The 13,693-nt window shown below is 43.4% G+C and overlaps 1 protein-coding gene across 2 annotated transcripts in view; it reads right to left on the bottom strand.

The window, feature by feature from the left end:
• CDH5 (cadherin 5) overlaps positions 1 to 13,693 on the bottom strand; it is a 56,337-nt gene that overhangs the window by 28,286 nt on the left and 14,358 nt on the right. Inside the window, exon 1 of one of the 2 annotated variants that reach the window (XM_043989781.1) lies at positions 1,121 to 1,243. The exons of the other annotated variant lie outside the window; for it this stretch is intronic. The gene's annotated coding sequence lies outside the window, so the exon portion shown is untranslated. Of the gene's footprint in view, positions 1 to 1,120; positions 1,244 to 13,693 lie in introns of those variants that run through there. 2 annotated transcript variants of the gene reach the window in all.

Here is a 13,693-nt window from a genome sequence, read left to right as displayed (position 1 = left end):
GAGGAGGCTTCAAGGATGAAGTGGCATCTGAGTGGACCCTGAAGCAAGGGAGAGAATAAAACTGATGGAGATGATGGGGAAACCCATGGCAGGCATGGAGAAAGGCATGAGCAAAGAAATGGAGATGGGAGAGGTAAGGATAACAATGGAGGATGAAGAGTGGTCCAGGAGACCATAGGAAGGGTCCTAATATGAGATAAGATTGGGAAGGCAGATCACAGACAGATAATGGACCCTGAATGCCAAGACAAGTTTATACTTCAATTGAGAGGCAATTAACAGCCACAACTTATATATAATCATATATAATTATAGGAGATTTTTGAGTGGAGGAATGACACGATTGGTGGGAGATTTTGGGCTGTTGGAAGAAGGATGAATTGGAGAAGAGAGAGGCTGGGAGCAAGGAGAGCAGTTAGAAGTTTATGATCAGGGGGCAGCTAGGTGGCACAGTGGATAAAGCACCAGCCCTGGATTCAGGAGGACCTGAGTTCAAATCCGGCCTCAGACACTTGACACTTAACTAGATGTGTGACCCTGGGCAAGTCACTTAACCCTCATTGCCCTGCAAAAAACCAAACCAAACCAAAACAAGAACAAAAAAGAAGTTTATGATCAAACTCTAGGTGAAATGAGAAAAAGGCCTGAATTAGGGTGATATCAGTGGACATAGATGGGAGGGGACAGATGTGGGGGATGTTGTAGAAGTAGATCCCACAGGAATTGAGTGATGTGGAGGGCAGAGGTTCTAATAATAGAAATGGAGAAGTTAGAAGGAGGGGTGGTCACAGGGGAAGGTCCCCCTTACCTAAAGCTCCACTTTGGAGCCTTGATGGCTTCCACTCACCCATTCACTCTATTTCTTCTCTCAGAGTCCATCATAAAGGATGGGCAATGAGAAATACACTGCCACTGCCAATTGGCTATCGGGCACTTGGCAGCTCTGGCATAAGAGTGAATTTCTTAGATTGGGAGTCTATTCTCCAGGAGGGTCACAGGAATTTTTTTAAAGATTATAGACATCATCAAGTCTAACCTCATTTTATGTATGAGATAATTTTCATATAGATAGATGAAATGATTTACAAAAGGTCGCACAGGTAGGAAGTAAGGAACAGACCTGGGATTCTACACGCTGGCCTTCTGCAAATCCAGCAGATTTTTTATGACAACAGAGACCAGAGAGACAAACTCGGGATTCTCTGCAGAAGGGGAGAAACTTTTACCTTCTGGTTGATTAACTAGAAAAGAAAAGAAACAGGCTCACAGCTTTGTCCTCCACAGTGCTTAGGGCTTGAAGGGGAGGTATGCTCAATTCAGTTTGGCTAATATCTATTAAATTGGAGCTATTTGAGGGCAGGGACTATCTTTTGCCTCTTTTTGTATCCCAAGATTTAGCACCATGCCTGGCAGATAATAAGCACCTGTTCATTTGTTGTTTATTGTTCAGCCATTTTCAATTATGTCTGATTCTTCGTGACCCCATTTGGTGTTTTCTTGGCAACGTTACTGAAGCCATTTGCCATTTCCTTCTCTAGCTCATTTTACAGATGAGAAAACTGAGGCAAACAGGGTGAAGTGACTTGCCCAGGGCCACATAGCTAGTAAGTGTCTGAGGCCACATTTCAACTCAAGTCTTCCTGATTCCAGGCTTGGAGCTCTATCCACTATGTCACTTAGATGCCCTATGAAGAATTGTTCAGTTGTTTCAGACTCTTTGTGACCCCAGTTTGGATTTTCTTGGTAAAGATACTGAAGTGGGTTTGCCATTTCTTTCTCCAGCTCATTTTATAGATGAGGAAACTTAAGCAAACGGGGTTAAGTGACTTTCTCAGGGTCACACAACTAGTAAGTATCTGAGGCTGAATTTGAACTCAAGAAGATAATTCTTCCTGACTCCAGGTCCAGTACTCTATCCACCGAGCCACCTTGCTGCCCTGGGGTTGGATTAGATGCCCTTTAAGTTCCCTTCAGATTCTTGTCATTCTATGAAATAAGACTGAGACTGCCTGAAGTCACCTGGTCTATCCCCTTGCCTTTCAATAGCCCTCTCCCAAACCAATTGGCTTGAGGGAAGTATTTTCTTCTATTACATGATTCCCCAAGAAGCATATTATCCATCCCTCTGGTCACTCAGCTCAGTAATAATAGTAACATATCACATTTATATAGTGATTTATAAATTCCCAAGGAATATATTATTTCATTTGATCTTTACTGTAGCCCAGTGAAGCAGGTAGGATGGGATTTCTTTTCTCCATTTTTTTATCCTCTCCATTTTATTTAATTAAATTAATTAATTATTTTTTTCAGGGCAATGAAGGCTAAGTGACTTGCCCTGGGTCATATAGCTAGTAAGTGTCAAGTGTCTGAGGCCAGATTTGAACTTTATCCACTGTACCACCTAGCTGCCCCCATCCTCTACATTTTAAAAATAATATTTTACTCCCCCCTTTACATGTTAAAACAATTATTTTCTTTTCTGTTTTGAGTTCTAAATACTATTCCTTGCTCTCTCCCTCCCCTCCTTGTTCCCCAAGACAGTAAGCAATCTGATACGTGTTTTACCTGTGCAATCGTGTCAAACATTTCCATCTTAGTCATTTTGTAGAAGAAGTCTCGAATGTAAAATAAGAATGAAAGAAAGTGGAAAATGGCACCCTTCAGTCTGTATTCAGACAATATCAGTTCTTTCTCTGGAGGCAGATGTGCTTCATCCTGAGTCCTTTGGGGTTGTCTTGGATCATTGTATTGCTGATATTCTCTCTAATTTACAAATAGGAGGCAGCCTCTGGGGCAGCAAGGTGGCGCAGTGGATAAAGCACTGGCCCTGGATTCAGGAGGACCTGTGTTCAAGGCCGGCCTCAGACACTTGATACTTACTAGCTGTGTGACCCTGGGCAAGTCACTTAATCCTCATTGCCCCACCAAAAAAACAAAAACAAATCAAACAAACAAAAACAAACAAAAAACCCCAAACAAACTCCAAAACAAATAAGAAGCAGGCTCTAATTTGCTTGGTGACCCTGGGCCTCTGTGGTCCTCAGTTTCATGATTGGTCCAATAAATGGTCTCAGAATGTCAGAACACCCAAGATAGAAGGGAATTGAGGGCATTAAACTTCCCTTTCAGCAATAAGTTTGTGTGGTCTGCAGTGCCTCGTAGCTCTAACATTCGATGTTCTAAGGGTCTCTCTGGCTCTGAAATTCAGTGTTTTAAGGCCCTTTTTTGCTTTGACATTTTCTATCCTAAGGTTCCCTCTAATTGTGACATTCTTTGTTCCAAGGCCCCTTCTAGCTCTGACATTTATGTTCAATTATTGCATGCCCTCAAGGCCCCTCCCTGCTCTGACATTCTATGCTCCAAGGGCCCTTCCAGCCCTGAAATTCTATGCGCTAACATCCCTCCGAGCTCATGTTCTATCAACAGATGGATTAATGAATCTTCCTTCCCCACAGAGGGATCAAACTGGCAGCCTTGGTAACCTTAGCCCAAGCACTGAGCCTCATCCTAAACAGCCTATTTAGATTTACAAGCCCAGAGTATGGCCACTGAAGACTCCTGAATGATGATGGTGAAGGAAGATCACTTGGGAAACCTCTGCATCTGCCTGGCCGACTATGGCTACTATTGTAAAAGTCACCCAAACCAAAGGTTGTCCTACCTCGGCTGGCTGGTCTGCGTGAGGGTCTGCCTAGCGCCAGCACTGCTCCAGAGGAAAGTGTCAAGTGGGAGGAAGCTCTGAGAAAGGACAGAGAGCTGAAGCAGGAGATTGCAGATCTTTTGCTGGCTTGAGGGAGTTCTGTGAACTCTAGTAAGGCTATTACATTTGAGTGACTGGCGCCAAGCTGGCCTCAGGAAGAGCTGACCATGTTTTCTGAGAAATATAGAAATAAGAGCGGAGGGATGAGGCCACTGGGGTCATTGGCTCTTTTTTCCCCTGGGGGCGAGCTGATCTTTGAGCCTGGGGTATCTAGGATGAGACCTGGTCTGGGAGTCAGGAGACCTGGGTTATAGTCCAGACTCTCCTTCTAACTTTCTATGTGACCTTGGGCAAGTTATTTCTCTTTCGTGGGCTTTTGTTCCTCCACCTGTAAGATGAGCCGGTTGGACTAAATGTCTAAGGATCCTTCTAGCCCTCAGTCCACTATCTAAATGGATAAAGCAGTGATAATAACTTACATTTACATAATGCTTCATGGTTAAGAAGTGCTATGTTGTCAACACACCATTTGATTCTCCCAACAGCCCTCTGGGATATATGTGCTACAACTACTGATAACCAGAGACCCTGGGCAGGTAGGTTAAAACCCAGGTTACATGGCTGGTGGGTGGAGATGTTGTTAGAACCCAGGTTCCAGAGCCAATGGTCTTGCTAACATATGTCAGTGAATAGGACACTGAACCTTGAGCCAGAAAGACCTGAGCTCAAATCCAGCCTCACACATTTACTAGCTGTGTGATCCTAGGCAAGTCACTTAACCTCTGCCTGCCTCAGTTTCCTCATCTATAAAATGGAGATAATAAAAGCACTGATCTCCCAAGGTTGCTGTGAGGATAAAAATCAGCTAATATTCGAAGACTTGACAAACCTTAAAGTGATCTGTACATGCTCTTATTGTGGTTGTGATTATCATTATTCTGGCACAGCAGAGGGTGGTGGGAGATAGAAGATTTTGGGGGCAAAAAGGAAGCTCTAGTGCCAGCTCAGAGACCCTTTCTGGGTCCAGAGTGTTTTCTGCTACAGACTTAAGAATCACAGAATTATAGAGTTTGAGCGGTGAAAGGGACCTCAGTGGATACTGAGTCCCACCCATACCCAAAAGGAATACCCAACAAATGATCTCCAGCCACTCGATGATTGTCCAGCCTGAAGACCTCACTCTAGAGAATGTTTACGCTTTGCGCTACTTTGGCTAGCTGTGGGCTAGGCAGAGAGGGGGCCACAGGGGGAGGAGGCTGAGGAGAAAAATGAAAGAAAAGCCAATGGAAGTGAAACTTGAAACTGTCATGTGAGGTTCACGGCCCCTGAGGGACAGACGCCAGTGAGTCCTGCTTGCCTGGGAGGCTTTGGTGACTTTCCCACTGCAAGAAGGACCTTCTCTTTTCCTTCTTTGGTAATCCCCTCCCCCACCCCAGCAGCAGCACAGAAGAGCTCCCATTTCTGGAGTGGTTTTTTCTTTCTCTCTTTTTTTTTTTTTTTTAGTGAGGCAATTGGGGTTAAGTGACTTGCCCAAGGTCACACAGCTAGTAAGTGTTAAGTGTCTGAGGCCGGATTTGAACTCAGGTACTCCTGACTCCAGGGCCGGTGCTCTATCCACTGCGCCACCTAGCTGCCCCGTTTCTGGAGTGTTTTAAGGTTTAAGATTTACAAATCATTTTCCTCACAACTTTTTGAAGTATCCTCAAATTTCCCCATGGGGCAGCCAAGTGGCACAGTGGCTAATGCTGGGCCTTGAGCCAGCAAGACTTTTCTATCTTCCTGAGTTCAAATCCGACCTCAGACACTTACTAGCTGTGTGACCCTGGGTGAGTCACTTCATCCTGTTTGCCTCAGTTTCCTTATCTGTCAAATGAGCTGGAGAAGGAAATAGCAAACCACTCCAGTATCTCTGCCAAGAAAATAGCAAATGGTGTCGAGAAGAGTCGGACATGACTGAAATAGCTGAACAACAAATGACAACATAATTCCCTTGCATGTATCATCATCCCCAATTAGAATGCTCCTTGAGGGATTTTTGCTTTCTTAGTACAGAGTCTGGAATATAGCATGTGTTTTTTTTTTTCATTTGTAGATAGTACATTGCATGTGCTACCTATTCAAGGAGTATAATGCAATGAATATCATACTTCTTTTACAGATAATAATAATAGTAGTATAATAGTTACTGTAGCAATTGTGTGGCTCAGGGGATAGAGTGTTGGATCTGGAGTCAGGAAGCCCTGAATTAAAATCCAACCTCAGACACTTACTAGTTGTGTGACTCTTGGCAAGTGACTTAACCTCTGTTTGTCTTAGTTTCCTTATCTGGAAAATGGGGATAATAATAACACCTCCATCCCAGGGTTGTTGTGAGGATCAAATCAGAGTATAATTGTAAAGCATTTGTCATAGTGCCTGGCATATAGGAAGCACTATATAAATGTTAGTTATTATTATATGGTACTTTATGGTTTGCAAGATACTTTGTATGTGTTATTTCTTTTGATAATCACAACCTTGTGAAGTGTGTGCTATTGTCACCATTTTATAGATGAGGAAACTGAGGCAGACAGAGACTATGTGACTTGTCCAGGGTCACACAGCTAGTGAGTGTCTGAGGCTGGATTTGAATGCAGGTCTTCCTGACTTCAGGTCCAACATTCACCGTTCCCCCTAGCATCTGTGGATTGCTAACTGACCATAATTCCTTCTGAAGTGGTGAACTGAGCATAGCTAAACGTTAGCTCACCAGGTGAAGGATCTCTGCGCCACACTCCCCACGCCAATGACCCCAACCACAAGAACATCCTGTGTGGTAATATCTTCAGGGAGACTTCAAAGGTTCCTTGATTTCAGGAATAAGCTTGGTCATTGAGGTTAGGGTATCTTCACTAGTCACCCAGCTCTTACAACATCCCCATCTCAACCCCTCTTTGCCTGAAGCCTGCCTACCCCCTCTGTGGTTTGTTCTTTTGTTCCTTCAGGGAGTCTTTGTTCATGCCCGTGGTGGGGGTGGGACGCCCTTGCTGGAGAACTCAGTAAATCCCGAGATAATTTGGTGTTCTTGGGTCTTATTATTCTTATATCACCCACACAGCTAAATGAAGAAACTGAGAACAAGAAAAGGAAGTGATTTGTCCAATAAGTAGTAGAGGAAGAACTTAAACCCAGGTCTCCTGACTTTAGGCCCAAGGCTGTAGAAATGGGCCCCACCATGGATCCCTGCAAAGAGTCAGCTGAGATATTAGCCACCATTAAAGGGAGTATGAATTCCCAGTTGTTACAAAGGTATCTCTCCCCACCATTATCTCACGCTCAGCACATCTGGACCTGAACTCAGACTTCTCCCCGCTAAACCAGACCCCTTTTTTCTATCTGCCAATGACCCCACTATCTTCCCAGTCACTCAAACTAGAAAACCTCAGAATCAGCTTTTACTGATCTCAGCTCTTCCCCAAGCCCCCTCCCACTTCCTCCTACCCCTGACAACATTGTTAAATCATGTCGTTTTTGTCTCCCCGACACATCTCTGGGATCCATTTCTTCCTTTTGGCTCACCTGGCCACCACCCTAGCTCAGATCCTTCTCCTCACTACACGGCTGCCCCCAGATGAATTTTTCTAATCCAGCTTTGACTATGTCGTTTTCTGACTTGGTAAGTAAACACTTGATGGCTCCTTGTGACCATCAGGTCCAAGTGTATACTCTTCTGTTCAACATTTCCACCCCCATTACACATTCTTCCACTTTACACATTGGGTTCTGGGTAAACTCTGCTCCTTACTAATACTCAAGGCTCAAGGGCCATGCTATCTTTCCTCATCCTCCAAGGTTCTAGTACCTCCTCCCATCAGCTTGCTATGGATTTGGTACCTACCACTATAGTATATTCTATACATATACACATACATATATGTGTGTATATATTCTATGTAGAGAGAGAATAAAAAAAGGAGAGAGAAAGAAAGGGAGAGAGAGAGAGAGAGAGAGAGAGAGAGAGAGAGAGAGAGAGAGAGAGAGAGAGAGAAAGAGAGAGGGAGAGAGAGAGAGGGAGCACTCCTTGAGGACAGGGAATATATTTCCTTTTATCTTTGTACATAGTAAGTGCCTAATAAATGCTTGTTGATTGGATTTTTGATTACCCAGGGAAGGGGAGCTGAAGAAGGGCTCATTGGGAATAAGCAACTCAGTTTTCGAGTCCTATGGGGGTGAAGGGTGTGCTTCAGAGTTTGTCCAGCCATATACACACTTAGAGGTTACCTATAAAATTTAATTTTGAGAACAGGGTGGGCATGCCATGGGATTCCACGTCTGCCTTATCAGCCACATTTGTGCACACAAGAAAAGTTGCCCCCTCACCACTGTTATCTTTAAATACAGGAGGCAGAGTGAGATAGGGGAAAGTCCTTTGAGGGGGTCTGTTGTCCATCAACAAACAATGCTAATGATGGTTTATATCGATGATACTTTTACCATTTTTACAAAGTGTTTTCTTCATAATCCTGTGAAGTAGTTAGTGCCATTTTTTGTTATTCCTCCTTTATAGATTAGGAAACAGATGTAGAGACGTCATAGAATCGTAGCTGAAAGGGCTTGATTGTAGAGTTCAATGTGTTTTGAGGCAGCTGGTGGCTCAGTGGAAAGAGCAAGTCCTAGAGTCAAGTCTAGACCTGAGTTCAAATCCCATCTCAGATACTTGTTAGCTGTATGACCCTGGGCAAGTCATTTAGCCTCTTTCTGCCTCAGTTTCCCCAAATGTAAAATGGGGGTCATATTAGCACCTACCTCCCATGGTTTTTGTGAAGATAAGATGAGATAATATTTGTAAAAACTACTTAGCACTGTGCCTGCTTGGTGCATAGTGGGCACTATATCAATGCTTATGCCCTACCCTCTTGTTTTATAGCTGATAACTGTGATGTTTAAAATCTAATGTGTGGGGCAGCTAGGTGGCACAGTGCATGTAGCACTGGCCTTGTAGTCAGGGGGACCTAAGTTCAAATTCGGCCTCAGACACTTGACATACTTACTAGCTGTGTGACCCTGGGCAAGTCATTTAACCCCCATTGCCCTGCCAAAAAAAAAAAAAATCTAACGTGTGATCGCCTTATCAGCCCCCCCCCCCAGTATGTGTATGATGTATGGGTAGAACTAGCTAAGTTTACTGATAAATTCGGCAACAATTCAAGCTTTTAAGCATTTATTAAAGTATATTAGGGGTTAGCAAAGAGAGAGAGAGAAAGCTATCTTCACCTAGCTATCCACGCTTCCAAAGAGATTACGTGAAGTTCTGCCACCACATGCCGGTTCCCGAATGAAAAGAGCTTCATATAGCTAGCAAGTATCTGAATTAGGATTTGAACTTTTCTGTCCCCAAGTCCAGTCCTTGATGTCCTAATGTCCTGTCTCTCTCACCCATGGTCACATAGTTCCTAAATGTTCCAAGCAAGGCCTGGTTTTTATTCTCAGTTCTGATTTAAATCCAGAGCACTTTCCATTGTGAAACACAACCTGCCAATTATCAGCACATTAAATTGCGCCTCTGCTGACCCTTTCAATTTCAAGTGGTATGTTCATTTAACCTCATCCTCATCAGGCATTGTTAGCACATCTTGCCTGACACATAATGGGCCCGTTGCCTACATGACAAGAACAACCGACCAAGCAATTCAACTTGAGATTCCCGAGCACAATTTTCACTTTGAAAAACTTACAAATTTGATGTGCTAATAGCCCCTCACGTAGGCAAGAGACAGCAGTTAAGTCAGGAAATGATTCGCTGCTCATTGTTGGGCAATAACTGGGAGGGGGGGGGAGGACTTTGACTCTGACCAAATATAGAAAATCCTTCACATGTTCATTGTGACAACTCCTTTATCCATTCAGCCCTTTGTGTCCAAATCCCTCCCAGGGGCTAAAACTGAAGAGAAATGAATTTAATCTGATGTCGACATCTTTGCCCATTTCCAGCTTCTGTTTCACTCTTAGCCCTGATTGAGTCTCCTTGCATATACAAGTTCCACCCACAACTTGGTCTCCATAGTAGTGGACTTAGGAAAGGAGAGTCAGTCAGTGAATATTTATTAAGCACCTACTATGTGCTAAATGCTGGGGATACAAAAAGTGGGGAAAGACAGTCTCTGCCCTTGAGCAGTTCACAATAGGTTAAATGAATATTCTACAGGAATCTCTCTTTGCTGTTCTCTCTCCTCTGGCCATCATCAACTACTAATGAGGAAAAAAAAAAAGCAGCTTGTAGGCACCTTTTAGGGAAGAGCACATGGGTCTTAGTGAGAGGGACCCACGACCTCTGCTGAAGCTTGGAGCTTTGGCATTAAGACAAAGTTGGTGGAAGGAAAGCCAGCCCGATGGGAAACTCACTGCCTCTTATTTTTTTTCCTGTCCTATCCCCTTGCTTTGCCATGCTCATTCATCCTGTTTCCATCTGTGTGAATGCTATTCCTTCTTCCTCTCTAGCTCTCTACTTCCCACTAGTCAGTCTCACTGCCTCTAAGAACTCCATCCTGACTATCTTAGCCCATAGTGATCTCCCCCTTTTAGAACGTTTGGTGTACAGGTGTCAGAGCTGAAAGACACCTTAGACACTAGTTTCTTAAACCGTGGGTCTTGACCCCATATGGGGTCCTATAACTGAATGGGGGTCTTGAAAAATTTGGCAACAGTAAAAGTTATGTATACCTATTTTATATACCTATATACCTGGGCTCGCATAAACATTTCACAGGAGAAAAGGGGTAGTGAGTGGAAAAAGTTTAAGAAGCCCTGCCTTAGAACACTGGGTGTTAGAATAGAGAACTGAGAATGTTAGAACCAAGAGGGATCTTAGAACATAGAGTGTTTAAATACAGAATGTTAGAACTGAGAGGAAACCTAGAACACAGAATATCTCTCTCTCTCTCTCTCTCTCTCTCTCTCTCTCTCTCTCTCTCCCTCCCCCTGTCTCTCTCTCCCTCCCCTCTCTTTCCTCTCTCTTTCACACACACACCCCTCTTCCTATCTCTCTTTCAACTCTCTTCCTCTCTCTTTTTGCCTCTCTGTCCCCAAATTTCCCTTAATTATAATTCTCAAAGCACATATTTTATCCCCTCAGTGGAAAGTGGATTCCTTGTGGGAGGGGGCTATTTTATTTTAGTTTTTATTTTCCTAATGCAGTTCCTTGTACATAGTAGGTGTTTAATTGAAGTGAATTGAATAAATGTTATTCTAGGGTACTAGGATTATAGTGTTTAGAGTCAGAAGGGATTTAAGAGATCATCTAATTAAAGCTCCTTTATTTTACAGATGAGGAAATTGAGCCCTCCCCCCCCCCAAGTGAAACTATTTGACTAAGCTCAAACTGGTTGTAATGACAGAACTGGGCTTCCTGCCCCAACCCTCTGACTCCAAATTCTCTGGCACCATATTGCCTCTTCAATCCAAGAATCCTCAAATTTTAGTTTGGAGGGTCTTAAGAGGCCATCCGTGCCTTCTTGATGCAAGGATTCCTTTAACAGCCCCCTCAACAAATGCTCATTTAGCCTCTGCTTGGATACCTTCAGTGACAAGTAGTCTACTGCCCACTCTATCTTCAAAAAATTCTAATCATTGCCAAGTCTTTACTTGCTTTGGTCTGAAATCTACATCCCGGTAACATTCCCCCCTTCACCCTAGTTTCTTATAGATCGCCAATCTTTCCTTTCCACCACACTGCCTCCCTGCTCCCACAAAGAAAAAAGCAAACAAATACACACCGATTGTGAGTACACACTCTCTTCTTGACTGGAGTCAATCAGCAGCAATGTCCTAACCATCCTAGAGGCTGCCCCTTTCATCTTAATTACAGGCAAGAAGCAGATTGTTGGAAGCTGTGATGGTTGTAACTGAAGCATGAAAAAAAAAGAAACTTCCCAGGGAGAAGGGTCAGGACTCGGGTCGAGGGGTGGGAATTAACTTTGGCAGAGACGGAGGAATGGTCCCAGGTGGGAGCACACCCTCCAACTGTCTTCCCCGGCCCTCCCAATCCAGCTGTGTAGAACCACTTCCCATTGCACTCTGCTCTCCCCATGGAGATTCCCCTCAGAAAACCCCATGGAGCTGGGGTCTCCAGGTTCAGGAGTTAGCAGGCTAACAGGAAGAGATGACAGAACATGTTTCTGTGGAGGGCCTGTGCTGGTGAGAGGGGAAGGGCCCCCGCCACTCCTGCTGCCCACTCTCTGATGTGTAGTTATGCTAGCAAACACTCCCGTTCCTACAACACTTTGAGCCTTACAAAGCACGTTCCTTACAACTAGCCTGTGAGGCAGCTGGTGCAGAGATTATTGGCCCCCAGAAAGGGGGAAGGAATCGTCCTGAGTCACATAGATGGTTAATGGCAGAGTCAGAAATAGATCTTCCACCTTCAAGGGAATCCTGTCTTCAAAGAGTTCCTCTTTTGGGGCCTTGTGGACAGAGGGGAGAGGTATTTTGGGGAGGCTTGTATTTTAGGCACTTTGTAAACCTTGAAATTTCATTTAAATGGGAGTCTTTATCATCATAAATATTCCTCCCCACTATGGGTGGGTGCTGAGCCCTGCGAATGTATTATTAGATGTTTAGGGAGATGACCTTTTTTTTTTTTTTCAGGCCACTGCGGGGCAGCTTTCTCCTCTTCTTCCTTCCTCTTTCCCTTCACGGACAGAATCTTACAATTAGTCTAACTTATATTGGAGCAGGCATTCCTTCTTCGACATCCCTGCCAAGTGATCATCCAGGCTATTCTTAAAGATATCCAGTGTTGGGGAATTCATTAGCTTCTGAAGCTGTTCTACTTTGGGTCATAGTACATAGTACTATGGGTCTGATTGGGTCAGAGCTATAACTAGAGTGGGATACGAGTGACATTGCCCTAGGGCCCCAAAATCTAGAGGGTGATGACAACATTTACACCCCTTGAGTATCATAGAAACAACCCATCTTAACATCTAGGCACAAGAACAATTAGTTTCTTGATTGTTCTCTCTCTTTTCTTTGCTTGGTGGTGGTGGTGGTAGGGGATACCACCTCAGAAGTAATGGTTTTCCCAGAAGCAACACTGGGCTATTCTAAAGGTCCTTTGCCTGTGGGGACCATTGCCCCAGAGTCTTTGTTTCCTTGTTATGGCCTGGAAGGACAACTAGGTGGTCCAGTGGGTAGAGCACTGGCCTTGAAGTTGGAAGGACCTGAGTTCAAATTTTACCTCAGACACTTACTAGCTGTGTGACTCTGGGCAAGTCACTTAATCCCAATTGCCTTAAAACATCCTGGGCCTAGGGGAGGGAGGGAGAAAAATTTGAAACTAGAAATCTTATAAAAACAATTGTTGAAAACTGTCTCTAAATGTAACTGGAAAATAATAAAATGTTTATATTGAAAAAAAATATATATATAATTGACCAAAAACCAAACCAAAACAAAACATCCTGGGCCATCTCCAGTCTTCCTCATGTATATCTTGCTACTGGACCCAGAAGGCTCTGCAGGAGAGAGGTTGGTGACCTTATATATACAAATATATATATATGTGTGTATGTGTGTGTGTGTGTGTGTATACATATGTGTATATATATAAATACAAGGTGGGCCAAAAGTCACAAAGGAGTCTGATGTTTTAATAATTTTTTGAAAATTATTATTTTTTCTTTTTTTACCATTTATGAGATATAATTTTTCATATGTAATATAAATTCATTTCTTATATATACTGTATACGATGCTATGGTATTATAAATTAAAAACACAGAATAAAGAAGTTATTAAGTACTGGTGACTTTTGGCCCACCCTGTGTGTGTATATACTCACACATACATACATACACTGCCGCCCTTAATTTTTTGAAAGTTTCTTCTTATGCCAAATCAAAATTTGCTTTTCCATAGCTTCTACCACCACTACCCTGAACGAGTCAGTTAATCCTCCCAGGTTGTTGTTGTTTGTCCTTTGTTCTTAAAGATGACCATAACATTAGAGTGGTG

Source organism: Dromiciops gliroides, chromosome 2 (assembly GCF_019393635.1).
Source record: "Dromiciops gliroides isolate mDroGli1 chromosome 2, mDroGli1.pri, whole genome shotgun sequence".
NCBI lineage: Eukaryota > Metazoa > Chordata > Mammalia > Microbiotheria > Microbiotheriidae > Dromiciops > Dromiciops gliroides.
Note: the sequence above shows the minus strand (reverse complement) of the source record. Positions and strands in the feature narration are given on the sequence as shown.